The sequence below is a fragment of the Canis aureus genome, chromosome 4, assembly GCF_053574225.1.
Source record: "Canis aureus isolate CA01 chromosome 4, VMU_Caureus_v.1.0, whole genome shotgun sequence".
Classification (NCBI taxonomy): Eukaryota; Metazoa; Chordata; class Mammalia; order Carnivora; family Canidae; genus Canis; species Canis aureus.
Window position 1 is genome coordinate 10,226,942 of NC_135614.1, and position 20,681 is coordinate 10,247,622.

The 20,681-nt window shown below is 45.2% G+C and overlaps 1 long non-coding RNA gene across 1 annotated transcript; it reads left to right on the plus strand.

The window, feature by feature from the left end:
- The first annotated feature begins 5,010 nt into the window (after nt 1-5,010).
- On the plus strand, nt 5,011-17,044 carry LOC144311782 (uncharacterized). The gene is made up of 3 exons (XR_013377305.1): nt 5,011-5,113; nt 7,860-7,900; nt 16,375-17,044. It is a non-coding gene; the product is annotated as an uncharacterized LOC144311782 (long non-coding RNA).
- The last annotated feature ends 3,637 nt before the right edge of the window (nt 17,045-20,681 follow it).

Below are 20,681 nucleotides of genomic sequence, written 5' to 3' on the forward strand. Positions count from 1 at the left end.
GTCCTTGTAGCAAATGTCCAGAATTACCTACACCCCACATTACCAAACAAGGGGAAGGGTCAGCAATGTTTGCCAAGGGAGCATCGGTGACTGGGGAGGTGAGACTGACAGGACCGTAGCTCAGTTAAGTCTGGAACAGTTTGTTTCTGATGGGGCCACTCCCAGGAGCATCAGACAGCTGTGTGTGTGGCCTCTGCCTCCTAGAAGAGGTATAACTTCCAGATAGTTCTTCATCTCTCCTTTCCTCAGTGTTCTCAGCCTCCTGAGATAGGTATGCTTCTGGTGTGTCTGAGGATTAATGAAGAACAAAGAGCCCACTGATACATAGCTGGTATTCCTACACACATCACGTCCCTCCTGCCAGCGTCTGGGAGAAGGTCCTTCAAACTGTTGGTTATGTCTTCCCATGTAAGACCTGTAGACATCCACAAAACCGACAGGGAAGCTCCGAGAAAAGGCATGCTTTCCCCTCATGCTTTTAAGGGACAAGATTACATAAATATGAAGACATTCAGCACCCCTCGCCACTGCTGGGTTTGGCCACAGCGTCCTCTGCCTGGTTGCAGGGAGACACCTAACTATTGTTGGGGTGCCATGTTTTCCCACTTTGTGTCTTTGCGGAGTTTCTATGTCTTCGGTTGTAGAATTTAAACAAGAAAGCACCAACTGTTTCCTTCAAATTCCTGATTAACTGAAGGGAACTCACCACCCATCTTTCTTTTTTCATATTGTTTCATCGTGGTAAATATATAGATCATAAAATTATCCAATTTAACCCTTTATGTGTGCTTTTAGTGGCACAATTACATTTACAGTTACCACCATCCATCTCCAGAACTTCTTTTCCCGGAACTGTAATTATGTACCAACTAAAAACCATCTCTCTCCCCCCCTCTCAGCCCCTGGCAACCACCATTCTACTTTGTGTCTCTGTGAATTGACTCCTCTTGGAACCTCATGCAAGTGGAATCATACAGTGGTTTCCCTATCGTGACTGACTTATTTCACTTAGATTCCTATCCTCCAGGGTCATCCGTATTGTACCACATGTCAGAATTCTCTTCAGTCATTTTTGCACGGAGAAAGTCATTCTCTGTGAGGTTGTTCATGCTGTTCCTCAGCATTAGCTCTGTTCCCTGGAGCGGTCAGGGAAGAGGCGTGGAGAAGGAGTGAGACTGGTCCACACATGGCCGCACATCTGTTTCCCACAGGGCTGTACTCTTTTTCCAGTTGTGAAATGGTTACCTTGGCAACGAATCACTTCTCTCATTTTTTAAGGTTGTGAGCAGATGCCCAAACTACAAGAGCAAAAGATTATGAAGGCCGAGTATACATTTATAGAAGGGAATATTGAATTAATTTTTTAAAAACATACACGCACACAAAGCGATTGTGACATGGTTCGTACACCTCATACTGAATCCAAGAAATATGTTTGAGCACGCTACCACCTGCCAGGCACTGTGCTAGGTCATGGGATCCAATGGTGAGCAGAATCAGATGCAGGATACATGGAGCCTGTGGTCAACAGGGGATGCACATGGACCCACTAATTACAAACACAGCCGAACTCTCGGAGGGAAAAGACCGTGTTTTCACAAAAGCATAGACCAAAGGTACCTGACCTAGACTTCGAGGCTGAAAAGGTTTCCCTGAGGAATTAACATGGAAACAGAGACCAGAAATATGAGTAGGATTTGTACCGGCAGTTTGGGAAGGGGAAGGGCAGCCTGACGCAGGTGAGCACGTGTGCGCAAGGTGACCAGAGAACACTCCTCTACTTCTTAGATCAGTCTGACAATTCCAAGTCTTCCAGGGACAAAGGCCATGTTACCTTGTGCTTCGCAGGTGGAGACCAACGCAGGGATAACACTTTGCTGGAAAAATATCTTCTTGAGGTTTGCAGTATTGTCTGTCCTTCCTCTGGTTCCGTGTGTTTCAGAGGAGGGTCTCTGGGCTGGTTTGAGTCATGGCAGTGACCTGGGGGCACGGTGCTAGGCCAGAGCCCAGATCCAGGGTGGTCAATCGGGGAGGCATGGGCCTGGCCAGGAGGTCCCTGGGGACATGGAGAAGAGGGTCCAGTTCTAGAGGAAGCCCAGAACCACGAAGTCAGAACACAGTCTGGGGCTTAACCACTGGCTGGAGGTCTAGGGGTGGATGGTGGGGGAACTTGAACAGAACTAGAAAGTCAAAGTGAAAACCACTCACCCTATAGACTGGCTGGGCCTGGGGGGACCCAGGTGCCCTGGCCTGGCAATATTCTTCTCAGCAGTGAGATTCGGCTCACTCCTGTGCAAAAGTGCATGCAGCCACTCTGGCTGACCTAGGACTGCAGGGGGCTTATTTTTGACTTTCAGGATTCAGAGGCCACCTGAAAAGCAAGGAAGTGTGATGGAAGGGAAGGGAAGACGCATACTTCACAGCTCTCCGGGGCTATTTAGAAGACAGTCTGTGCTGGCGAGAAGATGACGTTGTGGTCAGAGGCCTCCGAGACCACCCTCTAAGTAAGTGGAAAGGCCTTCTTTAGATGGAAGGTTTGTCAATGATCCACTAGAAGGACTTACGGAACTCGGAAAAGCTGAAAGAGGCATGAATATGATTTATCCCAGTGAAAAAACGTAGGTTAAAACCAGAGAGGGAAAAGGTGTGAGGGGATTAAGTCCAGGAGAACTCGGGCTCGAGCTTCCAGGCGTGCTCTGCTGCTGAGCTGTGCAGACAGCAGCTACTTCCCCCAGTGAGGCTGTGTGTCTGGCTGTTTAGGGCACTGATGGACAGGGACACTCCCCTAAGCCTCGGCGTGCAGGGTTTTTATTGGGAGTGGGTCACAAAAGTGTGAAACACCCATATGACTGACCTTAGTTCTCAGATTCCAGCTACTCCAGGATTCAAACTTGGCGTGACCAAGGTCCCCACCACAAATCATGCGGTTACCATGGGCTATCTGGTGTAGCCAAAGCTCCAGGTATATCAAAGTATGCTTACTGGGCACATATTCAAAAGGCTTAGAGCCCATCTCTCGGAAGCCCCTCAAGGGCTAGTTTCTTTAGAATGTATGAGGTTTGAACACCCCAAACCTGCTGAGTTAGCTATTTACTACATAGCATGAAAGGCTTATCAAGAGGTTTAAGAGAAACCTCCATCAGAGAAGGAAGAAATATGCCCTGGACAATTATCACCTCTTTCAAAAATTTGCGTTGTCTCATCCTTGAATCTTGGTTCTTTCGTGCCTCCAAAATGCCAATCATAACTTCCACATGACTTTTCTGGGTCCCCCTCACCTCCCATGCTGTCCCCATGTCTGGAATTGGGCCATGTTGGGGTGGGGCAAGGAGGCATCAAATCAGTGATGATCAGATATTTTATGCCCCACTTAGAAGTCACTATGAAACTAGCCTGGCTCTGCAATGTTGCATATAGGAATCTGTGGGATGCGTCCAGGGTTCATTCCAGCATTTGCCATACACAGCTCACAGATGGTGTGTGCGGGATATTTTATCCCCCACTCCGTAATCACTGTGAAGCTAGGATACTCACTGTCTGGCCACCTCTCCCAACATTCCCTCCCATCTCCTTCCCTCCCACCCCCCTCACCCCCTGTGCCAAATAATGCTTATTTTAGCATTGAGACAGAATCCTTCATTAAGTTACAGGCCTCAGCATTTTACCAGACTGCTTCTACTTGCAACTTCTCAAAGGCAACTAACCAAAGAGACGAATTATTTTCCCTGTGAATATTTTAAATACATTTGAACAAAACAAAATGGGTTTTAGAATAAAAAGTAATTTTACCAAAAGAGAAAGTAATTATTCCCACAAACTTCCCCACCATGTATCTCATCATCACAGGAAGCCACTTTGCAGTGAGGTCGTTTTCAGTAACAAAGATGCCCATGCCTTTGCAGGTTGACCTTATCCTTTCTCTTAGGTGGCGCTTTCTAGAGATGCAGTGCCATAATTCACACAAACTACTGCAGTTACAGGAGTTTCAGGGCTAAGGCCTTTTGGTATTTATCAAATCGTTTTACCTTTTCCGTCTACAAGTGGAGCCACACAGGTCAGTGCTAAGTGGAGATGATATTTAGCAGGGGCACACTAGGAGAGCATGCTGGTCAGTGTCGGTAGGCTTGGTTACTGCTCATGCCTGCCGATTGTTAAACACTTTGAATGTCACATCAAGTTCCACGTGGGAAGTGTGAGTACGGGGGGCCCTGAGTCATACCCTATTCAGTGGAGCATATTATAAATGGATAACACGATTTTTTTCACCAAAAGTTAACAGAACAAAAGGCTTAACTCTGGGCGCCATCAGCAGATCCCAGAACAGTAACCATTCCAAGTGCCTCATAGAGTTAATCTTAGTATTTATGGTGGCCTACTTATTTCAGTTTTGTTTTAGAAACTTGGTTCACCACTCACAAAAATGTACAGATCCACAGTATATATTGTGTGATGAGGATGCAAACTTCCACCAAGGCACATTGCTAATCAGGGTTTTTAGGTTGTAAAGGGCAAGAGGCTGTAGGTATCTTCCCCTCTGTGAAGTGAATCATTCCCTATACCAGCATTTCCCAAGCCCATGCCCTGCAGGATGACAGGTAACCTGAAAAGAAAATTGACATTCAAAAGTGTTTGGAATAGAGAACCTGGCGCCACTGCTAGTTCACACGTGCCCATGCCCCAGACCTTGACTCTGCTGCTACTCTGCACACACCTCTGCCCCAGACCCCAACATCAGCGAGGATCTCCTTGGCTGTGACTACCCCTTGCAGCGGAAAAGGGGAGCAGGAAGTTCCCAGCAACCCTTGCCACCACTGTGGACCCCCACAGCCTTGGCCACCGAGGACCCCTGCAGGCCACTGAGGACCGGGATTCTGCGCTCAACTGATGGAGCTACCCAAAGTCTACACTGCTGAACATCCCTGTGGCAGAAGCCACCACTGCTCCCCCACTGAGCTGGACCAAATGGACCTAACAGGCATATACAGAATGTTCCACCCAACAGCAGAAGAATGAACATTCTCCTGAAGCACACATGGAACATTCTTTAGGACAGATCACAGGATTGATCTCAAAACAAGTCTTGACAAACTTAAGAAGATCTACATCATTCCAAGTAAGTTTTTGGAACACAGTGGAATGAAACCAGAAGGCAAATGGGAAAATTCACAAATACGTGGAAACTAAATAACACACTTTGGAACAATCATTGGGTCAAAGAGGAAACCAAAAGGGAATTGAAAAGTACCTTGAGACAAATGAAAATGAGAACACATGTACCAAAACTTAGGATATATGATGGGGGGTTCTCACCCCCCCAACACACACACAAACATTCCCTAATCAAGATACATGAACATATCTACATTCCTATTCTCTCTCCCCAATCCCAAGCAACTTCTGATCTGCTTTGTATCACTATATTTTAGTTTGCATTTTACATAAATGTGATATGTATTCTTTTTTGTTTTTTTGATCTGGCTTCTTGGGAAATCACATCTTAACCATCTCTTCATCCCCAGGGCTGAGCACTGTCACCTATTAGTGAGTCAACAGATATTTCAGAGTGCCGACTGTGTGCTAGGCTTTGGCCACACAATTCTAGCCACATAATAGGTGTCCAATAAATCCTTGATGACTGATTCTGTGAATCTGGGTATCCTAGACTCTTTTTTTCACTGACATATATTTCACATATCATAAATTAACCTTTTTAAAGTATGCAATTGAGTGGTTTTCAGCTTATAAACATGTGCAACCATCACCGCTATCAAATTCCAGAACATTTCCTCAACTACCCCACCCCCCACAAAAAAACCCTCAAATCCATCTGCTGTCATTCCCCATCGCTCCCATTCCTCAGTGCCTGGCAACCACTAATTTGCTTTCTATGTAGATGTGCTTCTTCCGGACATTTTCCATAAATGACATTATTACAGTAGCTGGTCCTTTGTGAGTGCTCCTTTCACTTGGCATAATGTTTCCCAAAGATTCATTCATGTTGCTGCCTCTGTCTGGACTTCCTTCCTTTTTATGGCTGACCATTACCCCACTTCTGTTTACCCATTTATCAGCTGATGGGCATTTGGGTTATTTTGACTTGTTGGCAATTATGAATAATGACATTATAAACATTCAAGTAAAGTTTTTGTGTGAATATCTGTTTTCAATTCTTGGATGTACACCTAGAAGTGGAATTCCTAGGTCATAGGTTAGCTCTATGTTTAATTTTTTGAGGAAATGACTGGTCCCCAAAGTGGCTGCATCATATCATGTTCCCACTAACAATGTTATAGGGTCCTAATTTCTCCGTGTAACAATTGTTATTCTCTGTGTTTTATCTTGTAGCCATCCTAGTGGGTATGAAGAGGTCTCTCACTCTGTTTTTGATTTACATCTTTCTAATAATGACTAATGATGCTGAGTTTGGTTTCATTTGCTTATTGGTAACACAGACTCATTAATTCATTCATATACTTGAGTCCCAGCTGTCACTTCTGTGTGATCTTAGAAAGGTTTCTTAGCTGTCCTGAGCTCAATTTTGTTATCTATGGAGTGGGAATCATAATCTGTCATGGCCTTGTTGAAAAGAACAGAGCTAATATATGTAAGGCTCTTGGCACAAAGTGAGAATTAATGAAGATGGAACAAACATTCATCATTCTGATGACTAAGTTGTACTGGGACTAAGTTACCCAGCATTTGAGCTGGGTCTGGAAGGGAAGTAGTATTTTACTAGGTAGAAGTGGGAAGAAAGGAGATTCAACTAGGGTGACTATGAAAAAAAGGGAGAAAGTCACCTACAGTGGAATATGTGCAAGGAGTTCAAGCAATGCATCTGCCTGGGGGGGACCAAGGAAGGATGGGGGCTCAGACATGGAGGGCAACAGGGGCAGGACAAGAAGGTGTACCTCATTTGGTTACAACAAGTGCTGTGCTGTGGTTGTGTGGGCATGTGGGAGAGAAAATATTGCCACCTGCTCGGTACCATGGATGTCTTGTGAGCATTGGCATTGCTTGGATAGTCCTGATTACTCCTACTTCCTGATGTCTCCACACTGGCTCATCTAGGCCAACGCTTCAGAATATGTGTTTAATTGATATTTCAGAGAAGCCAAAGTTTCCTACAGGGTCACAGGCAGAAAGTCCTCACACGTCCTTCCTCAGGTCAGAAGAGCTTTTTAGGAGCCTCCACCGACCCCCTGGCAAGAGGAGACCAATGAGGAGAAGCAGCTCGAGGATTTAACCAAGGATGCCCCGCAGAGGGCAATCTTCTGGCTGGCCCTGGTTGGACATGTGTTTGACAGACACTAACCCCTTCTACATCCTTTACCTGTTTTCCTCCTCTCAGGGACCTGACTCATCAAATCCTGCTGGAAGGATCTGGTGTAAGACTTCAGTATGAATTTAAGCCAGTAAGCCCCTCTTATTTCTAGATGTATCTTCACCCCAAGCAATTCTTTCAATCGCAACTGAGTGGTACTTACCCCATGGGTGTAACCCTCTGTGATCTGAATGTGTGGCTTTCCCAGACCCTGATGAAAACAGCTATGGAAGGCCAGCAATAAATGGGATGACGCATTAAACCCAGAAGCTGTGGTTTCCCCTCCTCCCTGGCTAGTTCCCAAACAGCCAGATTCACCAGCCCCAGTTGCTGGTGTGTGCCCGTGGGGACAAGAGCATAAACTTAGGAGACAGATGCAGCAGATTCCCGTGTGACCTCTAAGTGTCACCACGGATGCTCCCGAAGTTTTGTTTCGAAATTTACAGGGAGGACGGACCACACACGTTACACGAGCGAGGAGCAGCTTCACGGCCGAGCTCACTCCTGCGCCCACTAACGGTTTTCTGATTTTAAACAGGCCTCGAGCGGGACCAGTACACGTGGCTGCCCTGCCCCAAGGTACGGAATGGAAGCCTTGACCGGAGTCCACGTCTTCGGGGAATCCAGTATCTTTTCCCGCATAGGTGGCGGAACATCCAGGACAGGAGCTCTGTGAAAATAGAAGATAGGACACAGACGTGCCCTGGAGAAGGTTGTCGGTGGCACAACACCTGGCACGTTTCCCTTGTAGGCTTGAGGAGACAGGGGCTGGCTTTGTGTCCCCCCTCTGCCCCTGAGGAAGGCCATCCCTGGACCTCCCTGAAGAAGGAGGCGGAAGGGAGCCTGCCCTCCATGGAAGGGGTTGACTTGCCCTCAGGGCCTGGCCAAACCCCAGTGCCCAGGGGGCATTGCTCCTCCCCTCCTGGGGGAGGTCCCCTCAGGTTGGCAGTATGCCTCTCCGAAACCAGTTGTTAGGGTCTCAAATCACAAAGGAGACATGGTGAGGACAGACATTTATGTCCTGGTAGAAACAGGGGCTTGGCAATATGGGAAGGGGGGGCCACTGCTGAGGTGCCTTATTCCAAGCCAGCGTCCCTGATCCCTGGGCCCCCATGATTCTGGGCACAAGGTCAAAAGTTTCTCTCGTTCTGTTTATCTTTGCCGAGACGGACTCACTCACTGTGTGCGGAATGCTCAGAAACACCCCCCGGGTGAACCACCTCATGGGTAAGGGCTCCTTTTGAAAGAGGCCAAGGTGAAGGCACGGTCCGGAAGGGACGGCGCTGAGCCCGCGTGCCCACGGGCCGGCCCTGCTCAGATCCGAGCTCCGCGCAGCAGCTGCGGCCGCAGCGGACACACCTCCAGGCCCCCCGTGCCCGTGCAGGTCCCTCATGCTGGGAGGCCCTGCAAGCACCAGAGCCCTGGGATCCCCCGTGAAGGTCCCCCAGGGAGTTCTGGCCCTCTCCCCCGTCCCCCTCCCTTTCAGGAGCTGGGCCTCAGATGCCCTCTCCCGTCCCCATGCCCCGCGCCCGCTGCCAGCCAAGTCAGGCTTCCCAGCACACCTGGCCCTCCTCACCCTCATTCTGCTGCATTATTTATCCAAAGTGGTGAGGACTATTTATAGCTCCTCTGAAAGGCAGCAGCCACTCAATTCCCGGGAAAGTGGAACATTGAGACATTAAAGGGTATTTTCAAAAGAGAAAAACATCCTCTCCTGGACTCCTGAGGTTGCTATCCCCATGCCTCCTCCAAAAATAGGCCTCCCGGCTCCTCTGCTGCCAGTTCTTTCCTCTGAGTTTCGAGCTGCTCTGCCAGCACCATGCCGAAAGCAAGAAATCTGTGAGCCACTTTGCTGCTCTTCCAAAATGGTCAGTTCCAATGTTCTAGCTCTCCTCCAAACCCAGAAAATCCCAGCATTCTTCCCTGAGTAGATACCCATCTGATGAAATGGTTGGAGCCAAGAAAAATAACTAAGTGGCAAATGGCCTTCCCACTGCAAAGAGCCAGGCATTTTGGAGGCTCTGCTCTCCGTAGGAGCACAAAACCCATTTTATTTATTTATTTTTTAAATGGGTGTCACTCTTATAACCATCTTTATCACATGAATGCTAAATCCTTCTCTATATGCATTACAAAATGGCTATCATATCCATCCCCCAAAATAACACTCTTCTCAACATAGCAAGTAGCAAAACCCATTTTAAATATCACCTCTGTAATGTTTTCAGCCTTCTGGGAAGAAGCCCAGGCACAATGATCTGCCGAAAGTCTCACAGATTTGTGTGATGCTAAATCAGAACCCCGTGAGTCCAGACGGGTTCTCAGGCAAGAGCTAAGGAGCACAGCCAGCTTGGGGCTGGTAGGGGCAAGCTGGGAGCCAGTGCCGAGTTTAGAGATGGGGGGTCTAACTGGAGATGGTGGGGCAATATGTTCCAGAAGCCCAAGGGAGCTTACTGCACATGCATCACATTGCTGGGTACACGAGGTGATCTAGTCGCTGGGCCTGACACATGGCAAGCATGTACCATGGCATCAGAGATGAGCAAACAGAAGCATTAGGAAGCCAGGAGACTGTCCAAGGCTACACAGTCCCAGGACCAGAGCCGGGACCCCCGAGTCACAGCCTGGGCTTTATTTTTCGCAACTGGTTGATTAATCGATTGATTGAGGTACCAAGCATCTCCTCTAAGTGGCAAAAACAAGGCAAGTGGTCAAAGTTCCCAGGTATCAGTGAGAAGTAAGAAATGGAAGTAATAAGAAAAATTATATAAAGAGCAAGAACCAAGAAGGGCCTTGGCAACCCAGGCAACATTTTTTTTTTTTTCCAGGCAACATTTTGTATCAGCGTGGGAGCTCTGAGATCTTTCCTATCACGGAGGAAGTCGGTCCCCAGGCTGGCTAATCTGAGGCCTGCAGGGAGGTGGAAGGGAGCGCTCCTAACTGCAGAGAAAAGGAAGGAGTCACTTCTGTCAGGCAGCTCCAGGCACAGGGCCCCTGACAGAAGAGGAGCATCACAAAGCCCTTGCCCTCAAAGAGCTAATAAGCTAGAGAAGCCACACAACACAAAACACGAAACCGAAACCGTGAGAGAATAATGCAAAATAGAACCTTCCACTGAAATATGATACAGACCTCATGGCCCCGAGCAGCCAGAGAGGAGGACCGATCATTGTATTTGGCTTCACAAAGACAATAAGGCTTGTGCTAGACTCGTATTAGACAGGATGTCTTCACTGCGACTATCAGAGCCTCCACTCCAACAGCTTAAGTACTAAGGGGGCAGTTTTTAGAAGGGTAGGGTAGTATCTTACCGACTTGTTATATAAATGAACCAAATATGGTGTCTACCTATTGGCCGGTAGGTTCTTTCTTCACCACAGGCTGAGATTCATTAGCTCAAAGTCCATTGGCACCAAACTCAAATTTTTACACAGCTAATTATCTTTAAAATGGTCCAAACAAATGCATTTTTTGCCACTTCAAGACTGCTTGCCCTGCATTCCCCATGAAAGTTCATCCTGTATCTGTTGGCCACTGGTCAGATAGAACCTGTGGTTCTAACGCCCCAAGTCACTAAGGCCCTTTGGAGCTCACTGACCCAAAGACTATCTGTGGAGCTACTAAGTGCCACTGTCTAGACAGGATGGTCTCTTCTTTGATCCTCCTGTCCCCCATAAATTCCCTTGCCCTTCGGGATAGTGCCCCCTTATTGCAACTCTGGATGGTCTCATGCAGGAAGGGACTTTCCGTCTCATGCTACTCTCTCTGGCAAAGCACCACTCATAAAGCTTGTGGGTTACTGTCTCTCGTGGTCATACCATTTGTCTTGATCGGCTCTAAATCCTTCAAATCCCCTACAAGACTCAAAAGAAAACTAAACAACTAAATCCAAGGAAGGAAGGAACCAGGACATCTAGGATACTCCCAATAGTGACTTCAATTAAGACTCTTCTATCTGTCTTGCCGTCATTCTCATTTATTGAAAACTAGCTTTCCCCACAAGTGGGAGACAACAACTTCCCCTCTATGCCCTCGGGGGTCAGGATACTATGACTTTGCTCATGCTAGGGCCCTGTTTGACTGGAGTTGGGGGAGAAATCCCTTCAAAGAAGGTGACTGACTGCTTGCCATACTTTAGATTCCCTGCAACTAGATCCTGAGATGGGAAGCTGTGTGCAGGTTTACTGGATAATGCTCTTGGGACACACCCATAAGGAAGAAAAGAAGGCAGGATTGGCCAATGGGAGAAGCTAACCCGTAGTGTGGTTGTATCTGAGGCCTCAGCTGATCCCCAGGGATCTCTGGACCGTTATCCCCAGCTGAGACAAGAGGGTTAGGCCCATGTCCTCCCTTCAGCCAGTTATTGTTCTGGACCATTTCCCTAGGAGTGGTATATCCTTGGGTGAGGCAGATCTCTGAAGTCGAGAGTAGTTCTCAGTGAAGGACACAGCTGTGAGCCGTCAGCAGCTGATAGTCCTAGACACTGGGGAATGGGCACATTGTCACTAAACAGGGCATTGGGGCAGTGCACGACAGCACTTAGGACTCTACACCCCTTGTACTGCTCAGATCTACTTGCTTCTTTTAAGTTTGTCCCATGTGGGAACAGCTGCTCTAGAATTTTGGTTGGTCTGGTTTTGAGGGAAATTTACATAAGATGGTTCTCTTATGGTTCTCTTATGTGGGTTGCTCTTGAGGTTGTAACTAATAGTCATGATAGCATCATCCCCTCCTCCCCAACCCATTCTAGATTCAACTCATCTTTGGCTGGGGCCTTTTGGGTTGACCCCGACCTTTATTTCTGAGGGTTGTGAGACCCTGGTTACCATGACCTTCTCAGACCATCATTGTTGATGTTCATTTACCACTAAAACTGGACACAGACGCACCAGCAGACTCCCTGTAGATCACTCAGACACTAAATGTATTTTTCCCTGCTCTCTTGTGCAACATTAGTCCTAACCCTTCCTGATGGTGAGATCAATAATCCCTGCAGGGATGGTGACCCTTTTCCTTGCTCTCACACCCTGAAGTAATGGAGATGGGAACCCCAAACTCCCAAAGTGAGCCATTGAGAGTATTGGTAAGTGTGGCCACTCCTACTCAGCCTCATGGGACACATCAGCATGTAATGGTGATTGATTGAGGCTGTATATTCTCCCCGGAGAATGACAACCCATCCTCACAGGGGATCATCTACAAAAACCATCTTTGAGAGGCATGCTCTCTCAGACTGTCAGCTGCTACGGGGCGCAGTATATAACAGGACGCGTGGGTTATTTGTGACCACTTGACCTTACTTCCTTTTCTATAAAGTAAGTCCCTTGGCCTGCAATAATGTTGATAGAATTCTTTGTAGACAGATGAAATAAATACTTTACAAGTCCTCAGGTCATGGCCAAGGCCTGTGGACGGGACAAACTCATATTGAGAATGTGTGTTGTTCCAGTCAAATCAACTGTACCAAGTGAACAGTGTTCTCTTCAAGGGATAATGGCATGTCAGAGCTTAGTGCAGATCTATTGCTGGCAGGCTGGACATGTGGCAGCAGTGGCAGCTAAGTGAGAATTGGTGAGAGGAAGCTCTTGCTCTTGGGCCCATATATGACCTCTATCTCTGCCTTGGAGCTACTCTGTTCATATATCACTTATACCAGCTCTGGAGTGGTTGACACGAACTTGCTGAGTCATTCTTGTTGTTGTTCAAAGCCTCTTTCCACAGTGGACACTATTTGGTGGGCATTAAGGTGTGATATTCTTTTGTCATTCTTTCCTGATCTCCTTGTCCCTGCCTTTCCAATCCTTCTCCTTCCAAGCCCTCACTAACCAGCTGGACCACTCATGATTGCTCATGGATCTTTACATATTCTTGCCTTGGGCCTCTTCTTTTCCCATAATTGGGTGACCAGCTATGCTGCCTGGATCTCTACCTGTGAGAGAATTTTCCTTCCCTGCCATTTCAGGGCTGCTCCCAAAGAGTGCAGCTGCCATCTGTTTTTGATAAACTGACAAAAGCTGAGCCATCCACGAACCAAGGTTGGCCCTTTCCTTTCCCCTGATCATAAGGGAACCTCCCAAACAGCCATTACTATGAGGTAGAGGAAAGCCAATGCAAAAGTGATGGATACCAGGTGATATGGACCACCTGTTCACACAGTCTACTTGTACCTTCTGACCCTATTGTGCTTAATCTAGATGTATAATTTCTACCCTTTGATGGATTGCTGCTGGGCCACTTGACCTAATGACTTGATGAGACTACAGAATCCAGTTCAGGATGGGCAGCTGTGGCCATGTGGTTACTTGATTTCCATGACCAGATGTTCCATTTGCCAAGATCCAGTCTTGGACAAGATCCAAGTCTTGTCTCTTTGTTCCTATAACATTCTCTGCTACATGGGGCATAGCCTTGTTCCAGAATCTTCAAAGTCTACTTTATAATTCTCCTACTAAAGACTAGCATAAACTACACAAAGCTACCATTCCCACTGTGAATAACTTTAGCATCTGGGTCTTCTGAATCACATGGTCCACACAGCAGAGTTACATTCACGATTGCCTGGACCTGCTGCTGAGCCCTTTTCTGCCTTGGGCCCCACTCAAATCCCATGGCCTGCCATATCGCCCTGCAAATGTGTCAAAGTGCAGAATTTTCTCAAGTGTGGTATATGCTGCCAAAAGAATACCAAAAGGCCTACCAGGCATTGTACTTCATTAATAGTGGGAGGTATGAGATGCAATAAATCATCCTTTACTTTGGAGGGCACCTATAGGTGGGAAGGGACTGAATCTCCACATAATTCTTCTCCCACTCTTTGGAATGAATGTGCTACTGAGTCCTCCCCTGCCCCTTCTCCTCATCTGGTCTAATTAACATTATGCCATCAATATAGTGGACTAATGAGATATTTCATGGAATATCCAGACTTAACTTCCATTAAGTCCAGATCCCTTTGGACTGCATCTGACAGAGACTAAGGAAGTTAACACAATGCTGGGGCAAGACCAGACATGTGAACTGTTATCTATTCCATGTGAAGGTGAGCCATTTCTGATCCTTTGCCTTAATAGGGGTGGATGAGAACTGACTCATCAGGTCAATGGCCACATACTACATGCTGGAGGTTAATCTAACAAAGATACTGCAGTCAACATGGTAGCTGTACTTGGTGTGGCTACTTGGTTAGGCTTGTGGTTATTCACTACTGATTTTTCTGGAGGCCAGACTGGTGAATTATAGCATTACACAACCATCATGCCTGCATTCATTACATTTTTAAAGTTTGCACTATTCTCTGGCATTCTCCATGGAGTGGATCATTGTTTTTTACTTCCTATCTTGAAATAGGGTGGGAGTCATTTACAGTTTCTTGGTCTTTCCTACCTTATAACCTTTTAGCTTGGGTTTTGTCACCTACCAAGGTCCCCAAATATCAGTGTCAATCTAAACCCTGTGACCAACATCCTTAAGAGGACTGGGAACTCTCTTTTACCTCAATGCACAATCACTTCAGTAAATGGCAGTAGATCCCATTGGGGAAAATCTGCTATCATGGTCAATTTCACGTATCCCTTGTTGAGGCCATGGTGCTCAGGTGTTTGGTCAACCACCAGTCTAAATACTGTGAAGGTATTTTTAAGACATGATTAACATTTAATTCAGTAGACTCTTAGTAAAGTAGATTCTCTCTATAATGTGAGTGGGCCTCATCCAATCAGTTGAAGACTAAGATTGAGAACTAAGACTGGTTTTCCCGAAGAAGAAATTCACCTTAAGATTACTATTTCAACTTGTTCCTGAATCCTCAGGCTGCTTGCCTGCCCTATGGTTTTCAGACTTGCCAGCCACCACAACTACATGAGTGAATTCCTTAAAATCTCTCCCTCTCTTTCTCTCCTCCCAAATGAAGATAGCAGGATGGGCAGAGGGAGAAGTCACCTACCCTGAAGTTGCAACTGACACCTCAGGAGATTCTTTAAGGAAATCTGAGTCAGCCAGTCATTGGCTGCAGGGTATCCCTGCGAGGAAACAGAACTCTGGGGGGAGCTCTTTCCTGTAGCTGGGAGAGATGCAGCTATGAGCTGTCAGCAGCTGACATTCCCAGATTCTCAGAGATAAATGGACGAGCCCTGAAGTGGGGATCTGGGGTGGAAAGCACAGTATCCCCATACTACTGTTCCATGAAAGGGTGCTTGGCATAGAAAACAAATAGACATCCACTCTAACCCAAAGAAGTGGATACAATCTGTCTAGGTGTAGCAGATGGTGAGGTCATTTCAGCTGGGAAAAGGCCTGGACATGGGAATGAGCATGGAATATTCTGATGTGCAAGTAACCCAGTGAGTAGAAAGAGCAGGGAAAAACCAAAAGTCAGTTTAGGGTATCTGTAATAAGAGAAAAGGCATCATTTTGTCAGCCTCCGATTGGGAAAATTTTCCTCATATCTAGGTTGTTATGAAGATCCAGTGAAATTGTAACTTATGAAACCAAAGGAATAAAAAGAATAAAGCAAGGGGAGCCTGGGTGGCTCAGTAAGTCAAGCGTCTGAGTCTTGATTTTGGCTCAGGTTATGGTCTCAAGGTCGTGGAATCAGGCCCCACATCAGGCTCTGCCCTCAGTGTGGAGCCTGCTTAAGATTCTCTCTCTCCTTCTCCCTCTGCCCCTCCTCCCTCCTCTTTAAAAAAAAAAAAAAAAAGGTCGTGGGGACACTAAAACAAGGATTGCAAATTGTAATGTCTACAGGAGCTGGCCAGGCAACATAAATAAGTAAAGCAGGATGAATTTTATTTTTTCAACACAGACACACGCGTATAAACTATGCCCCACCTCTGCTAGCCCATATAAAGGCTTTGAGCAAAGGAGAACACGACTGCCTCTCTGGGCTGTCACAGCCCAGTGCCAGGGGCATGGCTCGCAAGCAAGCCGAGCAGGAGCTGTTTCAGCTGTTTCACACCTGCTGTGCAGGGCAGATGCCACAATTGTTAGGCAGCCCCGCTAAGGTGTCCTATTCCATTTTTCTTCAAACAAGTTGTCTTTTCTACCTTTTATTTCAGGAAGAACAGCAGACACAGCAGGTAGACACCAGGGACATTGAGCCTCAGCACCAGGGTGACAACAGGGAATGCTGAGGACTGAGGTAAAGTGGCAACATCATGCTCCACTGTGCCCTGCAGGATGTGGGTTTTGTGTGGCCACATCCCTTGGTTTGTGACAATGTCAAGAATCTGGATTCTCTTTTCTTCTTGTGAAATCTCCTGCTTTCTCATTGCTTGCCAAGTTGTTTAAAAAGAAAAAAAGAATGGTTCAGTCTAAGCACAACATCACTGCTGGCTGCTGTTTCCCATCTGCGGACCATCCATTTGCAACTCGTCAGTTCAATAATCACGACCAGCACCACCCCCCAGCTACATTTGGGGACATGCTCAGAGAAAGAGTGGGGAGTTTGTGGAGCTGCTCTTGGTAAGAGCATCCTCTTGGTTTAAATTGGAGCTGGAAGTGTTTTCCTCAGTTCAAAGCCAAGTAAGTGAGAAAAAAGTCAAAAAAGATAAAGATGCTGCAGAACAAAGTGTTCAGGGCGGAGATACTGAGAGCGGAGTGCATCAGTATCAGAGGAAAGCACTTTCCTGGAAACTGCTAAATGGGTGGCAGGCCTCCTGTTGAGTCCATCGAAGCAAAGCAAAACCTTCTGGGGAATAAAATGATGAGCACTTCTTTATTTTTATTTTTTTTAATTTTTATTTATTTATGAGAGTCACAGAGAGAGAGAGAGAGGCAGAGACACAGGCAGAGGGAGAAGCAGGCTCCATGCACCGGGAGCCCGATGTGGGATTCGATCCCGGGTCTCCAGGATCGCGCCCTGGGCCAAAGGCAGGCGCCAAACCGCTGCGCCACCCAGGGATCCCACTTCTTTATTTTTAAAAATCTGAACCCCATACCCGAGAGGTCTCAATGATTATTAGTAAGGGTTCTCCAATTAGGGGGACCCACTGACAACCTCTCCCATTTTCTGCTATCAAAATGAGAATTGGAAACCAGCACATTGTCTTCTCTCTGGATGGGGAAGGGGCGTGCATCCATCAGCCTAGGACTCAAAGGCCAGTGTCCTGGAAATGCATTAATCAGAGTTCTTTATTGCAACCAACAGAAAACAAGTCTGGCTACTTTAAGTGAAAAGAGGATTTATTGGAAATATGATAGGGGAGCACGGAGTCCACCCGGGGGCCAGAGGGTAAGGGAAAAGAGCCAAGATAAAGAAAGCCCTGGGGCCAGGCACCCAGAAACCCCACTAAGCTTATGACTGGAGCATCCAGACTGCTATTTAAAGTAAGATTCCTTATAAACAGTGCATAGTTTTTTAAAAAATACAAAACCTGAAGTTGATCCAATCTTTATTTTTTTTAGATTGTTTTTATATTTAATATAATTGCTGATATGTTTGGGATTAAACTTATTACAAATTTTGTTTCACTTTTTAATAATTCTTTTCCTCTATTCTCTTACGTTCTTTTTCTTCCAGCTTTCTAATTTTTATGAATGTACCAAGTATAATATGAGGTCTATGGTTATTTTACTTCACATTTCTCTAGTTATTATGTTCTGAGCATCCTTAATATGATTCTTGGTCTTTCAGATTTCCTTCAATGAACTGCCTCCTCACATTTTTTTTAAAGTTTTATTTATTTGAGGGAGAGAAGGAGAGGGTGTGAATGGGGGGTGCAGAGAATGAGAGAGAATCTCAAGCAGACTCCTCCACTGAGCATAGAGCTCAACATGGGGCTCGATGTCCCGACCCTGAGATCATGACCTGAGCTTAAAATCGAGAGTCAGACACTTAACTGACTGAGCCATCCAGGCACCTCCTGCTTGTTCACATTCTTTGCTGAACTTTCAACCAGGCTCTTTCTTTTTCCTTGCTCATTTGCCAGAGCCCCTGGTTTAAGGTGGACATCCATCCCTTGTTGGTTCTAAATATTGCATGTATCTTCTCCTAATCTGCTAATTTTGTCCATGGTATCCTTTGTTGACTAGGAATTGTTTTTTGGAGGAGCAATCATATCCACCTATCTTTTCTGCTTTCCACCTTTCTTATTATTAGACCACTAATATTGTCTTCCATTAAGTTGGTACATAGGGGAGTCCTTCTTTATAATATTAACTGGAGCCCAGGGTTTTTTTTCCCATATCAATAGTGAGTTAGTCTGTCCTTTTCTGACTGGTCTGTAACAGTTTTCTTGAAATATGAAGTTCACAAAGATCTGTCCCTGAGTGCTGCCTTCTGCGCCATTGATCTATTGTTTTTGCTGCAGGCCAGCAACAGACTGCAGCTCTTATCATGGCTTTTTAGGGGACATTAATATCTAGCAATATCTAGGGAGGCAAGGCTCCCTTCTTTTCTTATTCAAAATCAGCTGTGCTATTTGTGGTCCTTTCTTCCTCCATGTAAATTTTAGAATAAGTCTAGTGAATCTGAAAAAAATTGTCCTAAATTTTGAGTTAGAGTTGCAACCTATTTACTGATTTGGGGAATAGGATTGAGCTTTCATGTATTCACAAGAGCATAGGATATCTTTCTGTGTATTCATGTAATCTTTTCCATCTTTTTTTTTAAAGATTTTATTTATTTATTCATGAGAGACACAGAGAGAGGCAGAGACATAGGCAGAGGGAGAAGCAGGCTCCCTAAGGAGAGCCTGAGGCAGGACTCAATCCCAGGACCCTGGGATCATGACCTGAGCCAAAGGCAGACCTTCAACCACTGAGCCACCTGGGTGCCCTTCCACTTTTATTATAGTTTCAAGGTTTTCTCTATAGCAGTTTTGCCAGTTCCTTGTTACGTTAATCACCAGGTAGTTTATATTTGCTGTTCATGGTTCTTGATTTGTATTATACTTCTTAACTTCTTTTTAACCAAGTACTTTTATAATCCATTGATTCTCATTTAATAGCATATTGGGTATACATTCTTTTACTATTTTTTAATGGTTATCCTAAATTAATACACACCCTTAACTTATTAAAGTCTACCATAAATTATTAATCTGCCCTTTCCTCGAGTGCAAGGACCTTAAGATATTTGAGCTACATTTATCCCTCTTTTGCTTTTCGTGCTATTGTTATTGAGTATTTTGTTTCTTAAATCCCACAAGATATTATTATTGTTAGAATTAGTGTTCATATTTATTTATCTACATTCTTTTTCCATTGTTAACCTCTACCTGGGACCATTTGCTTTCTGCCCAGACTCCCTGTAGTATATCCTTCAGTGTAGGTCAGTAGCTGACAAATTCTCTCAGTACCTGTATAGATGTGAATGTGTGCTTAAAATGTCTTTATTTCACCTTTATTTTTTAAGGCTAACTTCTCTGGGCATAGGCTTCTAGCTTGGCAGTGTTTGCTTTCAGTGATTTGAGAATAACACTGTCTTCTACTTCCATTGATATGTGGTTAAAAAAAAAAGCTGTTGGTCTTACTATTGTTTTTTTCAAGAAAATCTTTTTTTTTTTTTTTTTTTTTTTTTTACGTGCTTTAGGACTTTTTTCCTTTTTTTTTTCCCCTAGCAATTTCAGCAGTATGATTTGCCTATGCCTGGCTTTCTTTGTATTCATCCTGCTTGGGATACACAGAGCTTAGTAACTCTGAGATCTGACATTATTCATTAGTTTGAAAAACCCTTGGTCATTATCTCTTCAAATATTTTTTGTAGATCCATTCCCTCCTCTTCTTCAGTGACTGAATTTATGTATAATTTATGTGAACCATAACACTTTTGTGTTCTTTCTTGTATTTTTAAAATCCACCTGTTTAGAGGCACCTGGGTGGCACAGTCAGTTAAGCATTGGACTCCTGGTTTTGAGTCAGGTTGTGATCTCAGTATCATGAGATCAAGTTCTGCATCAGGCAGAACTTAGTGAGCTTAGTGAGCTCTCTCTTTCTCTCTCTCCCTCTGCCCCTCCTCACATGCTCTCTCTCTCTCTCCCTAAAATAAATAAATAAATCTTAAAAAAATAAAACCCACTTGTCTTTTCATATTCCTATCTGATTACTTTCTTCTGATTTGACTTCCAATTCACTATTTCTCTTTTCAGTTTTGTCTAATCTGCTGTTAAGCTTATTCCTGAGTCCTTAATTTTAGTTATCATGATTTTTACTGATAAATTTTCCATTTTATTCTTGTAGCTTGCATTTCTTTGGACTAAATTTTCCATGTTGTTTTTAAACATTTTGAATATATAAATCATAGTTAAAATCTAATTCTAATCATTTTAATATCTGGATTGCCCATGAGAATATTTCTATTATGTGATTTTTTTTCTCTTGGTTTTTGGTCTAGTGTACTTTTGAATGCCTAGTTATATTTTTT